Source organism: Bubalus kerabau, chromosome 7, assembly GCF_029407905.1.
Source record: "Bubalus kerabau isolate K-KA32 ecotype Philippines breed swamp buffalo chromosome 7, PCC_UOA_SB_1v2, whole genome shotgun sequence".
In the NCBI taxonomy this organism is placed as follows: domain Eukaryota; kingdom Metazoa; phylum Chordata; class Mammalia; order Artiodactyla; family Bovidae; genus Bubalus; species Bubalus kerabau.
The window spans coordinates 74,529,227-74,551,055 of NC_073630.1; the positions used below are offsets into that span (position 1 = coordinate 74,529,227).

General features: G+C 41.5%; 1 long non-coding RNA gene across 1 annotated transcript in view; it reads right to left on the reverse strand.

Moving 5' to 3' along the window:
- Positions 1-3,405: 3,405 nt before the first annotated feature.
- Positions 3,406-21,829, reverse strand: part of LOC129657240 (uncharacterized) — a 35,726-nt gene continuing 17,302 nt past the window's right edge. Inside the window, exons 2-3 of the long non-coding RNA XR_008716633.1 lie at positions 5,640-6,027; positions 3,406-3,605 (exon numbers count right to left, since the gene is read on the reverse strand). This is a non-coding gene — a long non-coding RNA (uncharacterized LOC129657240). The remainder of the gene's footprint in view (positions 3,606-5,639; positions 6,028-21,829) is intronic.

Consider the following 21,829-nt stretch of genomic DNA (forward strand, 5'->3'; position numbering starts at 1 on the left):
GTGGGGCAGGGAGTCCTGTCCTAATGGGGTCGCGTGCCAGCCATCCGAGAGAGTGGAGCTCCGTGCTTGAACTCAACCAGAGTCGACTATGGAAACTTCTGTGGGCAGAGTGTTTGCACGCCTGCCAGCTCACACACTCCCACGCAGATCTGCCCTTGGTCTTGCTGACTGTGAATCTGTGAAGTGAAGATCAGTGGTACAGGGACTGATCTTCTGCCTTAGGGTCTTGCCCTTACATTATTACTAAGCCTGCCCCATGAGTTGTCATCTCTGTGTTCCTGAAACTGGGGTCTGACTAATTTTTAGGAATCCTAACATTTTTCCTTTGGAGTTTTGTTTTCATGATCATCTGAAGCAAAAGTTTTACAAGTTATAAAAATAACACTTTTCTTTTGGAGTAATGATTCTCATTTGAAAGTTTTCTTCCACAGAATCAAACTTGATTTTTTTTAAAGTCAGTGTTTCTCCAGCGATGGTCTCCAGAAATATTAGGAGACCTTCAAATACATTCTCTGGGATCTATATGAATGGCCTTTTCTTTTTTCCATTAAAAGTGAAAACTACCATTTTTGACAGTTGCAATGGAACAGTAGTTTTAAATATAGGATCTAGAAATGAAATTTTCCTTGGCTTATAATGACGTTAGGTGGAAAATCTCCAAGGTTGAAATACATCATGTGCCAATTCATTTGAATTCAGTTCAATTCAACAACTATTTATTAAGCTGTGGTCCTAATGCTATGGTCGGCACAAGGGAATAGAGTGCACTGAAGTTCCTGATGTACTTGGAAGAGAATTATTGTCCAAGAAGCAATGGGAACATTCTCTCTGGAGGAATCAGGAAGAGCTTCTTAGAAGGATGAATTCACCATTATGACTTGCAAAGAGGGAAAAAGAAAGGGGGAGAGGGAGAGAAAGAGAAAGGTAGACTGAGCATGACAGATGCAAGCTACAGCCTGAACAAAGACACAGCCTGTAACATAGTGTCATTAGTGCATAGAGTTTGAGGTCAGATAGGATGAGAAAGGAGATAAATAGGCAAGGGCACATGTGCCGTGCTGAGGAGCTTGGGCTCATTGGCAGGAGAATTTAACAACTCTTCTAGGTTTCAATGCCTTTCCAGGATCTCTCTCTCTATATATGCCTTTATTAGTCTGTTTTGTCTGGAAAGTTTGAACACGCTCAAGGGCCGCGTTTTACAGGTCTCACACTCCTAGGTGTAAAGAAGTTTAAAAAAGGAGACATAGTATATATACATAGTATGTGTGTATATATATATATATATATATATATATATATAATCTTAGCAGTGGCATCAGAATTTCATTTGAAGAAAGAAATGAATGTCTTTGTTGGAAAAAATACGCGGATAAAGCCTTGGGATAGATTCCAAATATCTGAGAATTTGTGACTTTAAATATCAGAAGAGGGGAAATACTTTTGCATAATTGGGGAGAGAGGATTTGGGGTTCAGGTGCAGGGCTCAGTCCAAAGAGAGCTATTGAGAAGGAAGGAAAAGGTAGAAGGATTGAAAAAAAAAAAAAGCAATATGGGAAATAGTGGAAGAATATCTCCCAACTCAACAAATCTTGAGAAACATCTTTAAAAATCCATTAGTGCTGTATAACAGTGGTGTTTTGTGGTGGGATATTGAGGACGGGCTTGAATTTCAGGACAAACTTGAACCGGGGTGTACAATGGAAGGGGCACAGCAGAATGTGTTGTGGAGCCTGAGGTGGCCCTAAATACATAAGCCACTGGGAGTGTGCAGCCATCTTGGAAAGGGCCCAGGTTTCCCCAGGCTATGGTTCTGAACTAGATTTGAGAGGTGAACTGGTTAATTTTATGTGTCAACTTGGCTAGGCTGTGGTGCCCCCAGTTATCTGATCAAAAATCAGTCTGGGTATCATTGTAAAGATCTTTTTTGATTTGGTTAGCATTTACAGTCAGGAGACTTTGAGTAAAGCAGATTACTGTCAGTAATATTGGTGGGCCTTATCCAATTAGTTGAGGACCTTAGGAGCAAAGATTGACGTTTCCAAAGAAGAAGCAACTTTGCCTTAGACTGCAAGATAGAAACCTTGCTTAAGTTTCCCACCTGTTGGCCTGCTCTGCAGATTTGGACCCAAGACTGCAACATTAACTCTTACCTGAATTTCCAGCCAGCCAGCTTGCCATATGAATTTCAAATTTGACAGCCCCCAAATCACATGAGCCAATTCCCTAAAAATCTCTGACTCTTGAGAGAGAGAGAATCAATTTTATTTCTCTGAAGAACCTTAATGCAAGGGGCAAGGGGACCCAAAATTATATGCAGGTGACATAGCTCTATAGAAGGCAACAGTACATTTCCAGGTCCTGGGCAGGAGCAAGCCTTGGTAGAACAGAAAGGTAGATGAACTCTAGATAGTCAAAGACATCCATGATTATCTGCGTCAGCTCTGGACTTCTAAATATGGGAGAAAAACAGACCTCTACCTTGTTTATTCTAATCTGGCCAAATTTCCTGCCACTTGCTGATGACTGCACCTCTGCCTGAGACCGCCACAACCTCAGCCACTGATGGGTTAGGCAATGACATTGTTTCCAGATAGGAAAAAGAAGAGTGAGGGGCCTGAAGACCTGACTGAATTCCTCAGTAGGCTTTTTCCAAATAGCAAATTAGCTGAGCTTGAATGATCACATCTACTTGTCACCACCTTGAATACTGGAGAGGTAAATTTCTGTGGTTTAGGATTGAGAGTTTCATGGAGAAGTGCTAAGGAGATCATCAAGAGATGGCAACAGAAGGGGTAGAGGGTATTTTACACTATAAATGATGGTTTAAAAAATAAAAGCATAGCTTAAAAAAAAAGGAAGTTCACTCAAAATAGTATGTGCTGTGCTTAGTCTCTCAGTCATGTCTGACTCTTTGTGACACCATAGACTGTAGCCCACCAGGCTCCTCTGTCCTTGGGGATTCTCCAGGCAAGAATACTGGAGTGGGTTGCCATGTCCTCCTCCAGGGGATCTTCACAACCCAGGGATTGAACTCAGGTTTCCCACATTGCAGGTGGATTCTTTACCAGCTGAGCTACCAGGGAAGCCCTTGAAATAGTATACCTGGATCTATAGTCCAGAAGGTGTTTGGTTTAAACAAAACAGAAATGAGTACTCAGGGGTGTGGCCATCATCCTATTTATAAATAAAGACATCTTCTATCTGTCTCCTCCTATAATTTCAGTTCATTTTTTCTCCTTATTCATGCATTCATTCATTCAATAAACATTTATTAAGTGAATAGGGGCTAGGAGCTCAAGGATGAGTAACACAATTCTTGCACTTCAAGAACCCAAAATTTAGTAGACAGGATAGTGAGCAGATAAATAACCAGATTTGTAAGTGATATTATTGTTGTTGTTGTTCAGTTGCTAAGTCATGTCCGACTCTTCATGACCCCATGGACTGTAGTCCTCCAGGTTCTTCTGTGCATGGGATTTCCCAGGCAAGAAGACTGGGTTGGGTTGCCATTTCCTTCTCTAGGGTATCTTCCCAACCCAGGGATTGGACTCCACATCTCCTGTATTGGAGGGCAGATTCTTTACTGCTGAGTTACCAGGGAAGCCCTGTAAGTGATACAGAAGAGATAAAAATAAGTCTTGAACCACAGGGAATGCCCAGAGAATTAAGAATGACTCCATAATGAAGGAGACATTTGAGCTGGGCTTTGAAGTTTAAATAGGAGCTTTGCAGTGAGAGAAGGAGGGGGACCGTTTCCATCTCCTGCATCTTCATGTCTAGAAATGTAAATATTAAAGGAGATTTGGCCCATTCCAACGTCCAAGGAGGCTTCTCTGAGGAAGTTTCCCTTGCAGTGAGATCTGGGTGAATAAGAGTTGATGAGGAATGAAGAGAATTCAAAGGAACCCAAAGATGCAGAGGCCTTGTGGAAGGTGAAGAATGACAGGTAAAGAGTGGCAGAAATGGAACTCAGATCATAAGGTGGAGAGTGGTATGAAATGAGGCTGGGGACATTTTTAGGGAGTCAGGATGATACAGGGATAGACAATGTTAAAGAGGCTTTTCTTTTCTCTTTTTCATAAAAGCAGTGAGAAGTGATTGAAATATTTTCTGTAATGGACCATGTGATCATCTTAGCTACTAACAATCTGAAACTCTCAGACTAAATATCTTAAGCTTTTCCCAGGAGCCCTGAGATTCTCAGTTCCCACTGCCAGCATTCTAAAGCCAAGCTATAGGCTTATTGGCCGGACTCACCATCAGTATCAGAATATTATGCCATCTCCAGTAGTTACATAATTCTTCTCCATCAAGACTGGCACACTGGCAAACTTTAATAACTGCCAGGTCTAATTCTAAACAGACATTGCCCTTTAGACTTGCAAAGGGGGCCCTTTCCCCTCCAGAGGCTGCCCTGTCAGTCTCAGAATGACATCCTATGAAACCAAGTATTAGACAAAGCACCAGAGGCTTTGTCTAATAGATGCAAAAGATGCAATAGTAGGAGGCAATCATATCTACACATAATACAATCTCTGAGACACAGGGTCTGGAGCCCAGCAGATATGCACTGATGGCTGCATTTTATTCTTACCCTATTGAATATGTCATTTCCCACAGTTAGGATGTCAGTCTGTGACCTGAATTTCCAAGCAAGTTGCTTGTACCCTCAGCCATTAGCTTGAAGCAAGGTGAGAATTTTAGCATGCAAAGCAGGGCTTATATATTCAGTGTTGTAGGTAAGGAAGAGGCCTTGGATTTTGGCCTGGTCGAGGAGTTGCCTTTATTTTTCATTAATGTCATTTTCCTTATAAGAACATGTTGACACAAACACACACACTACACACACTGGACACACAAAGAAAATTCTTGAAGGCTTCCCAGTGAGGATCTCTTAAGAAGTAAAGCCCTCAGAGGCACATTTTATCTAAAAAGGCAAAAAGCTGAGCTGGAGGATTAGAGAGAAGAAGGCTAGGGCTAAGGACAGCTATAGCAGACACGCCATGATTCTTCGGGAACCTCAGATTTTCCTCGAGGGAAAGAAGGACTCAAGGTCAAATGGAAAAGCAAGAGAAAAAATGAAATTATGGCTCTGTCTTAAATTGCAAGCAGCTCTTTTAGAAATGCTTTTCTGTACTGTTGGTAAAAGGTAGGGGCAACTAGTTTCTTTTCCAGAAACCTGCCTAGAATATGGAAGTCAATTTTGAAAGCAAACAAAATCCGTTTTATCTTCAAACTTCAAAAGGCTTGAAGTTCTATATTCCTGGCTGTCTTCATATTCAAACTGCTTACCTGGCCTTTGCTTTGCCCTGTGGCAAACAAGCTTCTTGAACACCAAGGCTAGTTTGTGACATTAAGAAGTGAGCATGTAAACAGCTTAAATGCAGCAAGTGGGTCAGTCTTTTTATAAGAACTCAGTCTTGTCATCCAACCAAAAGACAAGCAGAATTTTCTGACAACACTGAGAAATGGTGAATATATGATTTCCTGCTTCTACCACCCACCCCAATCAGAAGACCCACTTTCTCTTCACCTTCCCCATTCTAAGCATTCTTGTTCTTTCTCATTCTCCTTACTCTTAGCAAACATTTCCCTAGATGCTTTTGCCCAGTGATAGCATTTTGGGATTAAGAATATACCCTCTCAAAGCAGCAGGGGGAACATGGCTTGTTTGGAGGTACAAGTTCTGGCATTTTAGTTATGCTTCTGTTGAGCACCAGCTGTATGCATATAGAGCTGTCTTTTTTTGTTATTGCTGGCTGGGCCCCATGATAGGCATCTGATTTCCCTTCTTGCATCTTTTCTTCACAGAATGAGTCCTTCCTATCCCAGAGCAATTGTGCTTAGTCTGTATGGCTAGGGTGGAGTTTCCTTCCACCTCCCATCCCACAAGAAAAGTCAAGTGGCCTGACCTTCATCAATTCCAGCAGGTATTCCAAGATTCCTTGCAGTGATTGGCTCAGAGATACGTGGCAATTGTTGACATTTGGAGTTTCTTGACTCTCTTTGATTGCAGCTTTCTGTGCCCTGTTGCAATAAAATTCAGTTAATACAGTAATTAGTATTCTCTTTTGTTCACAAACAGCATTGAGGTTGAAAATGGATGTGCATAAACAAATATTTCCTCATTTTCAATGACTGATTCAGGAAGATCTTTGCTTATAAATGGAAGCTTGACTCAGGTGAGGCCTCCTGGAATGCCACAGGGTTTTAAAAGACAAGTCCAATCAATATAGGTTTACAAAAATAAACTCTGTTCTCCCATCCAAAGTACACCTTGTGTGCTAAGTGGCTTCAGTTGTGTCTAACTCTTTGAGACCCTATGGACTATAGCCTGCCAGGCTCCTCTGTCTACGGGGATTCTCAAGGTAAGAATACTGGAATGGGTTGCCATGCCCTCCTCCAGGGGATCTTCCTGACCCAAGGATAGAACCTGCATCTCTTATGTCTCCTGAATTGGCAGGCAGGTTCTTTACCACTAGCACCACCTGGGAAGCCCGAAGTACACATTATTTGACCTAGTGAAATTTGCACACATGCAATTTGTTTGTGGGTTTTTTTTTTGCTTGCTTTTCTCAAAAAAACTTTTGCCACTAACAGCACAACCCTTAAAACATCCCTCTCTTTGGGTTATAGATGCAATCCCCCTTCCATAGAGTTTGGATTATGGAAGACTATTTATGGATCCATGACTTATTAGCAAATCTGCAATGCCAGCATAAAAGCAACATTTGTGATTTTTCTCTCCACTTTCAATTTAAAGGGAAAATTGCAATAGTATACTTATTTTCAATAGTCCTTTCACATTCATTGCTCAGGGGATATGATGGGGTTTATAATTTGGGGGGAAATGACTCAGAAATTAGCAAAGTGGTCATAGGTTAAAATGACTGGGCATGGTTGCTGTACCATTTTTGATGTACAGCAAAATCAGCATTATTTATTTATTTATTGGCTGTGCTGGGTCTCTGCTGCCACATGAGCTTTTCTCTAGTTGTGGAAAGAAGAGGCCACTCTCTCTAGTTGCTGTGTGTGGGCTTCGCACAGTGGTGGCCTCTCTCTACAAGGGCTCCAGGGCACGCAGGCTTCAGCAGTTGCAATGCATAGGCTCAATAGTCGTGGTTGCCAGGCTCTAGAGCACAGGTTCAGTAGTTATGGAGTAGGCACCAGGTGCTTGGTGGCATGTGGGACCTTCCTGGAACAGCGATTGAACCCATGTCGCCCACGTTGGCGGGCAGATTCTTTACCACTGAGCCATCACAGAAGCCCAAGGTACTGTTTTTGTTTAAGAGGAAAGCTTTGTTCTAATTCATGCAATTAACTGAAAAAAAAAAAGTCAAAAGTGAAAAAAAAGTGAAAAGTCATATTTAAATAGTGGTTTTCCCTCTGGGAAACTTGGGATCAGAAGATTTTAAAACTACTTAACAGATTTGGAGCAGTATTGGTGTCCTAAGTTTGGTTTCCATTTCCTGGATAGACACTTAGTGTGGTGAAAAAAAAGGGAAGAAACTTTTGTTGATGCCCGTGTGTTCAGACTACTGAAGAAGCGGAGAGGTTGCATTGGGTAGATGCTACCTACTTGATTGCTAAACCCCATTCCAGCTCTGAGAGTCTGGCTATGAGGCTATGAATTTTCTTTTTATATATGTGGCAAGCAACCTTGATTATAATTTGACTTCTCACACAGCTTACCTTTAGGGAAAAGCTGTGCTGGTCAGAGGACTTGAGTATCTCATTTTCTTTGCAGCTAGTATATTACATTCTTGTTAAGAGTACAAGCCCAGGAGTCGGAGACACCTGGGTCCCCATTCTGCCTCTGCTTTTTCACCAGCTACGTGATTCTAAGCAGTGTCTACACTTCTGAGCCTCTGTTTTGTCAGTCTATAAAATGAGGACAGTAATGAATGTCTTCCTCACTCAGGTGTGATATGAGTAAGTGACATAATGCAGGTAAAGTGTTTAGAACATACCCTGGAACATGATTCATTTACTCTTGCTATACTTCTATCATAAACAAATAAGAAGGCATTCTGATTTAAAAGTTTCCTTTTAAAGATATTTTTAAAGAAAAATCTCAAACACAGAAGCAGAGGATTGCATAAAGAAGCCTCATGTACCCATTACCCAAAAGTCATCAAATAGTAATGGCCATTGTTGTTTTACTAATGTCCCCGCTCACACCCTTTCTCTGCCACCCACCACCCCCAGCAAATTCCAAACATGAGTAACTTCACCTGAGATTTATATGCTTCTTGATAAGAGACAGTCTACTTCTAGGGTGCTTCTAAAAGACCGCCCTACTCTCACTGCACTGTCAACTGAGACCCTGAATTATTGTAGTGAATTTTCCTAGGTGACCTTCTCTAGATTGTGTTTCAGAGAACATTTTCCCACAGTGTGTTCATAGGTTTTATGCCAAAAGATCGGAGTTCTCTGATCAAGAAAACTCTCAAATTGTTGAATTCAAGAATGCCATCTTGCTTTATTCTGGGTGCTTTTCAGATCTTTTAATAGGTTCTTTCACCACAGTCTCTATGAAGTGAATCTCAGTCATATATAATTCTGCAACCACGTTTCCCAGAAGCACCTTGGGGAACAAGTGCTCAGGGACACACTCTGACCAACACAGAACAAACACAACTTCATAGCCAGATGGTCTGCTCCAGGTCACAAATTTGCATTTGCTTTGAATTTCTAGAATTGCCATTTGGTTAGTGCAACTGGAAGCCAAAATCTTAAATTCTAGGACCACACTGTCCCCACTGCTAAAGGAGAAATGGTATAGATTCTTTGCCTGTATTGACATACAGGGAAGAAATAGAATAAAATAGACTGAGAGGTGAGAGAAGCATGAATAGAATTAAACTGAACCTAAAATGCAATGTCTTGATCAGCTCCCAAGACCTGAACTCCTGAGCAGTCACGGTCTATATAAGCAGAACCCTGTGAAGTCGAGGCCCTGTTTGTTCACACAGCCATTGGACTACTGGCATTAGACTGGAATCTTTATTTAATGACTTAAAGAAGGGGAAAAACAGGAGACTTGGGAGATCTTGGAAAACTATTGAGCCAAAGTGCCCTCTGAGGAATGCCATCAAGAACACACATAACCTGTCTGGTTGTGGAACAACTCTGTTGTCATGTGTGTCTCTGGGAATGTTGCTTTTCAGTTGATACTAAGATGCTGTCCTCAGGAGAAAGGAAGAAGTTGTGAGGCTACAAGGTGGACACCACTGGAGTTCACCCATGGCCACTTTTCTCCTGCTGAGAACTTGGGAGATTGTACTTCTCCATCCTCTTGCAGTTGAATAGAGCCATTTGACTAGCTCTGGCCAAACATGACCAGAAGTGTGTTAGTCCTATAGGATGAGTTACTGAGAGCCATCGGCATGCTTCTCCAGCCTTTCGTGTCCTCACCACAGTAATCAGGGTCTCATCTGCATATTTCAGATACAAAATGGAGGAGCATCTGTCAACCTGAGCAGAACCCTCCGTGACCCAAGATAAACACATAGTGTGAATAAGAATAACACTGTGCTTTGTTTAAGACACAGGGACCTGGGGGTTAACTTGTTAACATAGCATAAGTCATACTTTCTGAGAGAAGATTTCCCAGAGATCTGATTCAATAGTTCTGGGGAGCCACAAGAGGGTCTAGCACAATAGAGTCAGCAAATAGTGCAAATACTGGGTAAGATTTCCTATGTTGAAAGGAAATCTTACCCAGTATTTGCACTCCTGGACATTTACTACAGGTAAATGAAAATTTATGTGTACACAAAAGATCATAGCAGCTTTACTTGTCATAAACAAACCTGGAAAAAGCAAAATGCCCTTCATTAGATGAATGGCTAAATAAACCATTGTATCCATGTCATGGGATACTGTGCTGTGCTGTGCCAAGTCACTTAAGTCATGCCCAGGGGATCTTCCTGACCCAGGGATCGAAGCCTCATCTCTCACATCTCCAGCATTGGCAGGGGGTACTTTACCACTAGCGCCACCTGGGAAGCCCTTATGGAATACTACTCAGCAACGAAGAGCAACTACTGAAACTATTGATATGACTTACATGGATTTCAAGAGCATTATGCTGAGTGGAATAAAAAGCCAATATCAAAAGATTATTTACTGTATGACTCCATATATACAATCTGCTCATAATGACAAAATTATGGAGATTGAGAATACACTAGTTATTGTCAGAGTTTAGAGGTCGTGGTGGAGAGAAGAGTGGGTGGGCATGACTATACAGCGATGCAAAGGAAGAGCTCTGTGGTGATGGAATAGTTTTGATTGAAGTACTGATTACTTGAATTTAATTAATTAAATATAATAAATGAATAATTAATTGAATAATTAATTCAGTAACATGTAATACAATAAATGTAATACAATACAGAATGAAGCAGGGCAAAGGCTAACAGAGTTTTGCCAAGAAAATGCACTGGTCATAGCAAACACCCTCTGCCAACAACACAAGAGAAGACTCTACACATGGACATCACCAGATGGTCAACACCGAAATCAGATTGATTATATTCTTTGCAGCCAAAGATGGAGGAGCTCTATAGAGTCAGCAAAAACAAGACCAGGAGCTGACTTTGGCTCAGATCATGAATTCCTTATTGTCAAATTCAGACTTAAATTGAAGAAAATAGGGAAAACCACTAGACCATTCAGGTATGACCTAAATCAAATCCCTTATGATTATATAGTGGAAGTGAGAAATAGATTTAAGGGACTAGATCTGATAGACAGAGTGCCTGATGAACTATGGATGGAGGTTCGTGACATTGTACAGGAGACAGGGATCAAGACCATCCCCAAGAAAATGAAATGCAAAAAAGCAAAATGGCTGTCTGAGGAGGCCTTACAAATAGCTGTGAAAAGAAGAGAAGCGAAAAGCAAAGGAGAAAAGGAAAGACACACCCATTTGAATGCAGAGTTCCAAAGAATAGCAAGGAGAGATAAGAAAGCCTTCCTCAGTGATCAGTGCAAAGAAATAGAGGAAAACAATAGAATGGGAAGGACTAGAGATCTCTTCAAGAAAATTAGAGATACTGGGACTTCCCTGCTGGTCCAGTGGTTAAGACTCTCAGCTCCCAATGCAGGGGGTCCTGCGTTCATTCCCTGGTCAGGGAACTAGATCCCACATGCTGCAACTAAGACCTGGTGCAGCCAAATAAATGAATAAATATTAAAAAAAAAAAGAAAGAAAGAAAATTAGAGATACCAAGGATACCATGTTTGTTTCATGCAAACATGGGCTCGATAAAGGACAGAAATGGTATGGACCTAACAGAAGCAGAAGATATTAAGAAGAGGTGGCAAGAATACACAGAAGAACTGTACAAAAAAGATCTTCATGACCCAGATAATCATGATGGTGTGATCACTCACCTGAGCCAGACAACCTGGAATGTGAAGTCAAGTGGGCCTTAGGAAGCATCACTATGAATAAAGCTAGTGTAAGTGATGGAATTCCAATTGAACTATTTCAAATCCTAAAAGATGATGCTGTGAAAGTGCTGCTCTCAATATCAAATTTGGAAAACTCAGCAGTGGCCACAGGACTGGAAAAGGTCAGTTTTCATTCCAACCCCCCAAAAAAGCAATGCCACATAATGCTCAAACTACCGCACAATTGCACTCATCTCACATGTTAGTAAAGTAATGCTCAAAATTCTCCAAGCTAGGCTTCAACTGTACATGAACTGTGAACTTCTAGATGTTCAACTGGTTTTAGAAAAGGCAGAGGAACCAGAGATCAAATTGCCAACATCCGTTGGATCATGGAAAAAGCAAGAGAGTTCCAGAAAAACATCTACTTCTGCTTTATTGACTATGCCAAAGCCTTTGACTGTGTGGATAACAACAAACTGTGGAAAATTCTGAAAGATGGGAATACCAGACCACCTGACCTGCCTCTTGAGAAACCGGTATGCAGGTCAGGAAGCAACAGTTAGAACTGGACATGGAACAACAGACTGGTTCCAAATAGGAAAAGGAGTACGTCAAGGCTGTATACTGTCACCCTGCTTATTTAACTTCTATGCAGAGTACATCATGAGAAATGCTGGGCTGGATGAAGCACAAGCTGGAATCAAGATTGCCAGGAGAAATATTAATAACCTCAGATATGCAGATGACACAATACTTATGGCAGGAAGAAAAAGAAGAACTAAAGAGCCTCTTGATGAAAGTGAAAGAGGAGAGGGAAAATGTTGGCTTAAAACTTAACATTCAGAAAACTAAGATCATAGCATCTGGTTCCAGCACTTCATGGCAAATAGATGGGGAAACAGCGGTAACAGTGACAAACTTTTAGAGAGGCTCCAAAATCACTGCAGATGGTGACTGCAGCCATGAAATTAAAAGATGCTTAATGGCACCCCACTCCAGTACTCTTGCCTGGAAAATCCCATGGACAGAGGAGCCTGGTAGGCTGCAGTCCATGGGGTCACTAAGAGTCAGACACGACTGAGCGACTTCACTTTCACTTTTCACTTTCATACATTGGAGAAGGAAATGGCAACCCACTCCAGTGTTCTTGCCTGGAGAATCTCAGGGACGGGGGAGCCTGGTGAGCTGCCATCTATAGGGTCACACAGAGTCGGACACAACTGAAGTGACTTAGCATAGCATAGCATACTCCTTGGAAGAAAAGTTATGACCAACCTGCTACTGCTGCTGCTGCTGAGTCGAGTCAGTTGTGTCCGACTCTGTGCAACCCCATAGACGGCAGCCCACCAGGCTCCCCCGTCCCTGGGATTCTCCAGGCAAGAACACTGGAGTGGGTTGCCATTTCCTTCTCCAATGCATGAAAGTGAAAAGTGAAAGTGAAGTCGCTCAGTCGTGTCCGACTCTTAACAACCCCATGGACTATAGCCTACCAGGCTCCTCTGTCCATGGGATTCTCTAGGCAAGAGTACTGGAGTGGGTTGCCATTGCCTTCTCCTGACCAACCTAGAAAGCATATTAAAAAGCAGAGACCTTACTTTGCCAACAAGGGTCCATCTAGTCAAAGCTATGGTTTTTCCAGTAGTCATGTAGGGGTGTGAGAGTGGGACTATAAAGAAAGCTGAGCGCCGAGGAACTGATGCTTTTGAACTGTGGTGTTGGAGAGTCGCTTGGACCACAAGGACAACCAACCAGTCCATCCTAAAGGAAATCAGTCCTGAATATTCACTGGAAGGACTGACGTTGAAGCTGAAACTCCAATACTTTGGCCACCTGATATGAAGAGCTGACTCATTTGAAAAGACCCTGATGCTGGGGAAGAATGAGTGCAGGAGGAGAAGGGGACGACAGAAAATGAGATGGTTGGATGGCATCACCAACTCAATGGATATGAGTTTGAGTAAACTCCGGGAGTTGGTGATGGACAGGGAGGCCTGGCTTGCTGTGTCCATGGGGTCAGACACAACTGAGCAACTGAACTGAACTAACTGAACTGAATCCAATGGCATGGAACTGCACACATATTATACTAATGTCAATCCTCCGGTTTTGACATTATGCTATAGTTATATAAAATATGACCACAGGGAGAAACTGAGTGAAGGGTACATGACATTTGTCTTTACAATTTCCTGTAAATCTATATTTCACAAGAAAAGTTTTAAAAGAAAAAAGGAATCCCGAGATTTCTACCAAGTCCCTTCAACATCTGTTTCTTCTATTTTGGACAACAGCTAAACCTCTGCTCAGCTTTTACAGACTTCTGGCTTTGAGTTTTACTCAGCTCCTTGGCATCTTCCACATGTGTCCAAATCACCCATCCATTTGAAAAGTTTGTAAACAGGCCTGAGAGTTTACCCTCTTTGCAGGTACTTCTTTTTCAAGATTTGCCCCCTCAGTTTCTAGTCATTCTTGCAGTCCCAAACTGTATCTTCTGACACCTCAAACCAATAAGATTGTGGTTTTCTGCTTGAATTCTAGCCACCCTGTAGTTCATAGAATGCAGAGTGTTCTCAGAGGAACAACCGAAGAAATGTAGATCTCATGCGCTGTAGCTCCTTTATTTAAAAAATCAAAACCCCTCCAAAGGCTGTCTGCCTGTTTTCAGTGTTTTTCACTGTGTTGTTGCTGTTCAGTCACTGTGTTGTGTCTGACTCTTTGTGACCCCAGGGACTGCAGCATGCCAGACTTCCTTGTCCTTCACCATCTCCTGGAGTTTGCTTAAACTCATGTCCATTGAGTCAGTGAGGCCATCCAACCATCTATTCCTCTGTCATCCCCTTCTCCTTCTGCCATCAATCTTTCCCTGCATCAGTGTCTTTTCCAATGAGTCACCTCTTCACATCAGGTGTCCAAAGTACTGGAGCTTCAGTTTCAGCATCAGTCCTTCCAATGATTATTCAGGATTGATTTCCTTTAGGATTGATCAGTTTGATCTCCTTGCTGTCCAAGGGACTCTCAAGAGTCTTTTCCAACACTACAGTTTGAAGGCATCAATTCTTTGGCACTCAGCCTTTTTTATTGTCCAGCTCTCACACCCATTCATGACTACTGGAAAAACCATAGCTTTGACTATACGGAACTTTGTAGGCAAAGTAATGGCTCTGCTTTTTAACATGCTGTCTAGGTTGATCATAGCTTTTCTTCTAAGGAGCAAACATCTTTTAATTTCATGGCTGCAGTCACCATTCTTTATGTACATATATTTACATATTTAATGATTGTTATATGTACGTGCTGCTGCTAAGTCACCTCAGTTGTGTCCGACTCTGTGTGACCCCATAGACGGCAGCCCACCAGGCTGCCCCATCCCTGGGATTCTCCAGGCAAGAACACTGGAGTGGATTGCTATTTCCTTCCCCAGTGCATGAAAGTAAAAAGTGAAAGTGAAGTCACTCAGTCATGTCCGACTCTTAGCGGCCCAGATATAAAACACAGAATGCATAAAAGCAAATTGCAAACTTGTAGTAGTATTCTATAGGATGTTTTACAGTTTATAAACCACTTTTCCATTTTATTCACATCAATCCTATGAATTAAAAGGAATATTATTCCACAATGAATAAATTTTATGTAATTTACCTCAGGTCTCTTCACTTTGAGACCATTCTTCTTTAGCATTTTATGAACATTTCATTCTTTGTGTTCTCCATAAGCACTTTGGTTCACGAGAGTTCTCTCATTTTCTGGCTATTTTCCCTCCTCTTCTTCCCATGGGTGTTCTCACTCACTTTCATAATTTTAACTATCTCTTATGCACTACAAGTCCTAAATTTACATCTCAAGCCATGACCTCTCACTAGATTGACTCATGTATCTAATTAAACTCTCTACTTGGATACACATAGATAGCTCAAAGAACATATTCAAAATTCAACACTATATCTTCACCTAAGACCTGATTTTATTTCTGTATTTTCTGTTTCTTGGAATGGCTCTACTATTTTCAGCACTCAAGTTAGAACCATGAAAGTTATTTCTCACCCTTAGATTCAACTGCCCAGCAAGTCTTGTCAATCCTGTACCTCATTTATTTCTTGAGTCCTACCTTCTCTCATCTCCATCTAGCCTCTGCCTTAGTTCATTATCTCGGGAGTTTTCATCCAGATGATTGCAATAGACTCGTAACTGCTCTACTCATTTCCGGTCTTGCTATGGACTGGGCCAGGGGTTACAGGCCCAAGAGGGCAGGCGGCAACCTTGGACTGTGAGGTGAAAGAGGAGCCCATGTGTTTACTAAGTGACTCTGGCAATGTGGAACGCCCCCAAATTAGAAAGTTAGCACCAGCAAAGATTAATATGCTCCTTATCTTCTGGTCTTAGCAGACAGGCTTAGTGTGAAGACAGCCTTGGGGAGATGGTGGGTAGTTAGGCAGACTGCAATTTCTGATGGCTCCTGTCTTCTGGGAAGTCAGAGAGTAGAGAATGAAATAGGTGCAAACAGAAGTGGATAAAGGGGTTCAGTGGATTTCCTGGCTAACTCAATGACTCTGCTGGATGAATGGTAGAAAAGCAGCAGGTGCCCCACCCCAGAACTCTGCTCATCAACAGCAGGCAGAAAGGGAGAGAGGAAAGGTTTTGGCTTAGATTATTTACTGAAGAATTCTCAGTGTCTGATGTAGTCCAAAAACTTTGGTTTCATGTAAATGTTATACAGTCACTTGTGTTAATCAAACTTCTTTAATATAATCCTGTTTAAGTGTTCGTTGTTGTTGTCCAGTCGCTAAGTTGCACCTGACTCTTTGCGACCCCATGGACCACAACACACTAGGCCTCCCTGCCCCTTGCTATCTCCTGGAGTCTGCCCAAGTTCATGTCCATTGAGTGGGTGATGCCATCCAACAGTCTCATCCTCTGCTGCCCTCTTCTCCTTTTGCCTTCAATCTTTTCCACCATCAGGGTCTTTTCCAATGAGTCTGCTGTGTTTGTAGTAAGTGTTAAGTGTTTGTATTATATTCCAAATAGTCCCAAGAGTAAGGTTGGGGGTAGGGAGGGATGCCAAATAACAATGTACCCCACACAACCAGTTATCTTAAAACGTCACATAGCAAATAAAGCGGTTCCTCACATTGCCACCCAGCACCACCTAAAATGCAAATCTGACAAATCTGCTTAAAATATTTCAGTGACTCCTCATCACAGTTATTAAGCTCAAAATCTTTGAGGTCTATAACTCCCCCACCCCCCACCATGACCTTGCTCCTCCTGTCTTTCAAGCCTTATCTAAATTTTTCCACAGGATTAAGAGTCTTTTCCCATAGTTAACCCCAGATGCTACACTTGACTGTTGGTTTCATAGGCAAGAAGTCTCTCTGATCCATTTCTGTGTCATCATTACCTAGTATGATGCATGACTCATGCAAGTGTTTAAGAGAGATTTTCTGAACAATTAATTAAATCAAGGATCAGCAAACATTTTCTGTAAAGGGCCAGAGAATAAATATTTTTGGCTTTGCAAAATTAAAGTCTCTCTTGCAATTACTCAGCTCTGCTAATGTATCAAGAAAGCAGCCATAGGTCTCTCTCTCTCTCTCTCTCTCTCTCTCACACACACACCACACAAGAGGGCAAAGCAGCGTTCCAATAGAACTTCATTTACAAAACCAGGTACAGAGCTGGATTTAGCCTGATGACTCCTGAATTAAAGGAATGGATGGATGAATACGCAAATTGCCTTGGAATCACTTGGTTTTGACCCTAAACCTTCTTTTCTAGGAAGGCAGACTTCCCCGGTCCCTCAGCACACAAATTCTTCATAACTTCCTAAAGCAAGGTCTAAATCAAAGGCTTCTCCAAGTGGATGAAGGACAAGATCTGTTTATTTTCTTATCCAATGGCTTGAATGGAATTATTTTGATGCAGTGTCACTTGAAAGGATAATAGTGGCAGCTTCATTAAAGCTGAACTTTACTATCATGTGTATTAAAAACAGGAAAAATCCTTCCTGATATTCAAGGCTGTGATGTACTGAAGCAAATACCCCAGGATTTTCTAACAGCACAGATTCCCATGGAAAATGAACACAAATGATAACAGAATGAAATGCTGAATTCAAGCATGGTTCAGGTATATGTATCACAGTCATGACTAAGGCTTCGCTGAGGCCCCTGGGGGTAGAAATGATTGACTAATTGAGCAATTGGAAAAGTTGTGCCTTCAAAAGAAGTCTCAAGCACTAACTATGACCTTTATTAGCAGTGCGTATTAGTCGCTCAGTCGTGTCTTTGCAACCCATAGGCTCATTACGACCCCATAGACTTTAGCCCTCCAGGCATCTGTGTCCATGGAGTTCTCTGGGCAAGAGAACTGGAGTGGGTAGTCATTCCCTTCTCCAGGGCATCTTCTCGACCCAGGGGTTGGATCCAGGTCTCCTGCATTGCAGGCGAATTCTTTACCATCTGAGCCACCAGGCAGTTCCTCATAAAGCAGTAGGACTCCTCGAATTATTTAACTCTTCAGGGTCTCAATTTTAATATCTGTAAGTTGTACATAGTAATATCCATATCCCAGGGTTGTTTAGGGGTTACAGGAGGTAAATATTTAAAGCCCTGAAGTTGGTACAGGAAACACGATTGATCACTATCTGTGCTGGGTGCTGTGGTAGGTGTTTTCAGGTGTCTTGTCTCATGTACCCCCTCATAGCACTGATCTCTGCCCAATTCTCCTGTATACTTTAGTTTGTTTATTTGTTATTGCCTGTCTCCCTTCCCTACTAAAATGTAAGATCCACAAAGACAAGAACCGGTCTGCTTTCTGAACTAAGGCTGAACAGACTCCAGGCTCAGAGCCTAGACCCCTTTCAGTTAAAATGTCATTTTAATGACATTTAGTTTTTCATTTGCAATACTTTCTTATTATATTCTTTCAATTATAAAAGGGATACTTAGTTTCTCTTCATGGTTCTAATAAAAGTGCCCTTTTAAATTTATTTGATAAATAAATCCAAATTTGTATATGAATTTATTTAGATTTGTTTTTCAACAGTTTGCTGATTAAAAGAAAAGTATTAGGTAAGTGGTAGTGAAGATGATATGCTCATGACAAAAATATATACATCTATTCCTCAAATAGCTAAACTTGAGGGCTTGCTGGCTCATAAAACCTCAGAGGGTTTTTCCAAGACTGTCACTAACATATGGTGCTTTTATAAGTAGTGATCTTACCCTGAGCACAATGATCCAGAGATACACTCCTGCCTTGGGAGACCAAGTTTTGGGAAAGAAAGAGGCAGCCTGTGACTAGCCTCTGGGCATACCCTCCCTACCCCAAAAGGAAAGGCTCCAAGTTCTTATTTTCTTACTTAATTTTGTTCTCCCAGCAAGTTTCTGGTTAGAAAGTTTCTAGTCAGGCCCCAAACATCTTGGAGCCAGACATTAGGAAAATCAAAACAAAACAATAAAAGTGAGGCTTGAATAAGAAAGCAAACGGCGATGGGAAGGGAGTTTGTCAAGATTTCTTCATTTTACAAGGATCAAGTCCCAGGCATGGGGACATTCGAAGGCAGGATTGCATCCTAACACGAGAGGACCCAGACTGTTTCTTCATAACTCTTTTTTTTCTTGTTTCCCTTTCCCAAGCCATTTTTTTTTTCATTTAAAGGAAGAAATTTAATGCATAGTCTGATGAAATCTTTGGGTCTTCTTTAATTTGTTTTCAATTACATCAGAGTAGGGTGGAGGGGGTGAGGGAAAGTACATGTCGATTTCCTCAGCACCATCTTATTTTCCATAAACTTCCTAACTCATGATGGTAGCTGTCCTGATGACAAGATTTCATATGCTGGGAGGATGGTCCTCTATACCCGTGCTTCTCAAAATTTAGTGAGAGTATTAATCTCCCAGGGGTTTTCTGAATCAGTAGGATGGGAGGCGGCCAGAAGAGAGTCTGCATTCTAACTTGCTCCAGTGCTGCTGGGGATGCCAGCGATGCTGATCCATGGGCCATGCTGGATCCTTGAAGTTATATCATCACCATTTACATACAACATAGCATTTACAAGCATCTCCCTGAACTATTCTTGACCTAGATGCTGAACTGACATTCCTTTTCAAACCAGAAACATTCTCCTAGGTCCTGAAAAATTAGAAAGACAAATAAGATTTGATTTCTGCCCTCAAGTAGCTTCCTGATCATGTCTAAGATCAAAGGCAAAGACATAAAATGGTAATTATTACAAGAAAAAGCCCCTGTAATGGGGCATAACATATATACCAAATTCAACTTCAAATGTATACATTACATTCTCTCTCTCTCATGCCCACCATTCTCCAAAATTAAAGTTAGCTCTATTTCATGCATCTAGGACTTGCCTGGACTCTAGATGGTGGGTGGAAGGGAGGTAGCAAATCATTTAGACAGACCTTGTAATGGCAAGAATGTAAAGCATTGAAAAATATTTTAATTTAAATCACCCTTAAAAATCTCTTTGGAATCTCCAGAAGTGGCATTTCATAAATCGCTGCTGAATTTGGTCACATCCTGAATCCTGTCCTCAATTTTGATGGAACCCGTGTCCTTATGCATATAGACAGTAGAAAGCAGAATACCAAGGTCCGATATTATGTTCTGCCTTGACATCTGGAGCTATAAGGAGGGCTTTGAACAGCCTCCCTGCAAATCTCCATCCCCCATCTTCTGCAAATGAGGTTCTCTAGTCAAACAACCCTCGTTATCAAGGGAACCAGGTGCAGTTCCCACTTTCCTTGGGTAGTGGGTTTCAGTTCCCTCTCAGGCCAGAGGATTATTCAAACAAGCCAATCACATCCTCCCATGGGAACCAGGCGTCATCTCACCCTCTTGATACAATGAAGCTTGCCTCACAGTCCTGGTTGTTCACCCTGTTCCTGAGGTTAAGCCCCTTTGTACTATCCCCTGGGGTGGGTGTCCTCTTTCCCAGGCTGTGAAGGTAGGTGGCTGATCTCATTGGCCTGCTGTTGGGTGCTCTGTGCTTGGCCATGCCCACAACCCTAGGGCAGGAATCCCTCCTCACCAGTGAGGTGAATAGGAAGCAATTAAAACAATGGATGGTTTGGCTTTGAGTGGGATTTCAGTTTGAAGTGTACTGAATGGCATGCAGCTATAGTTTGCCACGCTGAACATAGATTTCAAGCAGTTCTGGCTTCCCTCTATCATCAATATTACCTCACAGGCATTCAGGCTTAGCTAACTCCCAGATGCCTTGGTATTTAAAACTATTTTGATTGGATTTCTATTTCAGTAATCCTTCCACTTACACTAATACTGTTCATTGTCTAACACAAAATTAGAAACATTTTAACCACTCATATATATTACAATTTATCCTGAAATCAATTCAGATTGTCTTCAATTCAATACCATAATCATTACTAAAATGCAAACATCATAGAAAAATGTTCATAGCAGCATTACTTGTAATTGTCCTAAGCTGGAAGGTCCATCAAAACCCAATATCTCAACTCAAATGCCCATCAATGGTAGAACAAATAAATGAACAAAAGTGTAATACTATTCAGCAACAACAGAAAACAAACTACAGCCACATACAACTACTTGGATAAATCCCACAAACATACTATTGAATCAAAAAAGCCTGACACCAAAGAACACACATGTATGGTTACATTATATAAAAATTTTTAAGTCAAACTAATTTGTGGCATTAGAAGTTATAAAGCTAACTTTGGGGAAGAAGAAGGAGTTAATGATTTGGAGGAGAAATGAGGGAGGGATCATGAAGGAGCATTTAATGTTCAATTTCTTGAACTGGGTCATGGTTTAATAGGTATGTTCACTTTGAAATAATTCATTGTTCTGAACATATCTTTCTTTCTTTTCTGAATGTATATTTCAATAAAAAGATAGGCTCATTAGAAAAAAAAAATAAGTATCTTTTCATCCATGGACTGTAGCCCACCAGGCTCCTCTATCCATGGAATTCTCCACGCAAGAATATTAGAGGGGGCAGCCATTCCCTTCTCCAGGGGATCTTCCCAACCCAGGAATCGAACCCCGGTCTCCTGCATTGTAGGTAGATTCTTTACCATCTGAACCACTAGGGAAGCCCTATTAAGTGTTTACAACATGCTTAAAATGAGGGTGAGATTTCTGTGGTAATCAAGACAGCATGGGTGCCTAGAGTATATTACGATAAGAGTTGAACGTTAAAAATTAGTGCTCTGGTTAGTAAGCGATAAAGTCCACAAGAGAGGTATTTATAGACTGTCACAGGAATTCACAGGAGGAAAAGATCATTTCCAGCTGGGGGGCTAGGGGAGGTTTCATGGAGGAGATGTCACTACTGCTGGGCCATGAAGGGTAGATAAAATTTAAATATGGAGACATGGAAGAAGATATTAGAGAGAGAGAAATGGTACCAATGGGATGA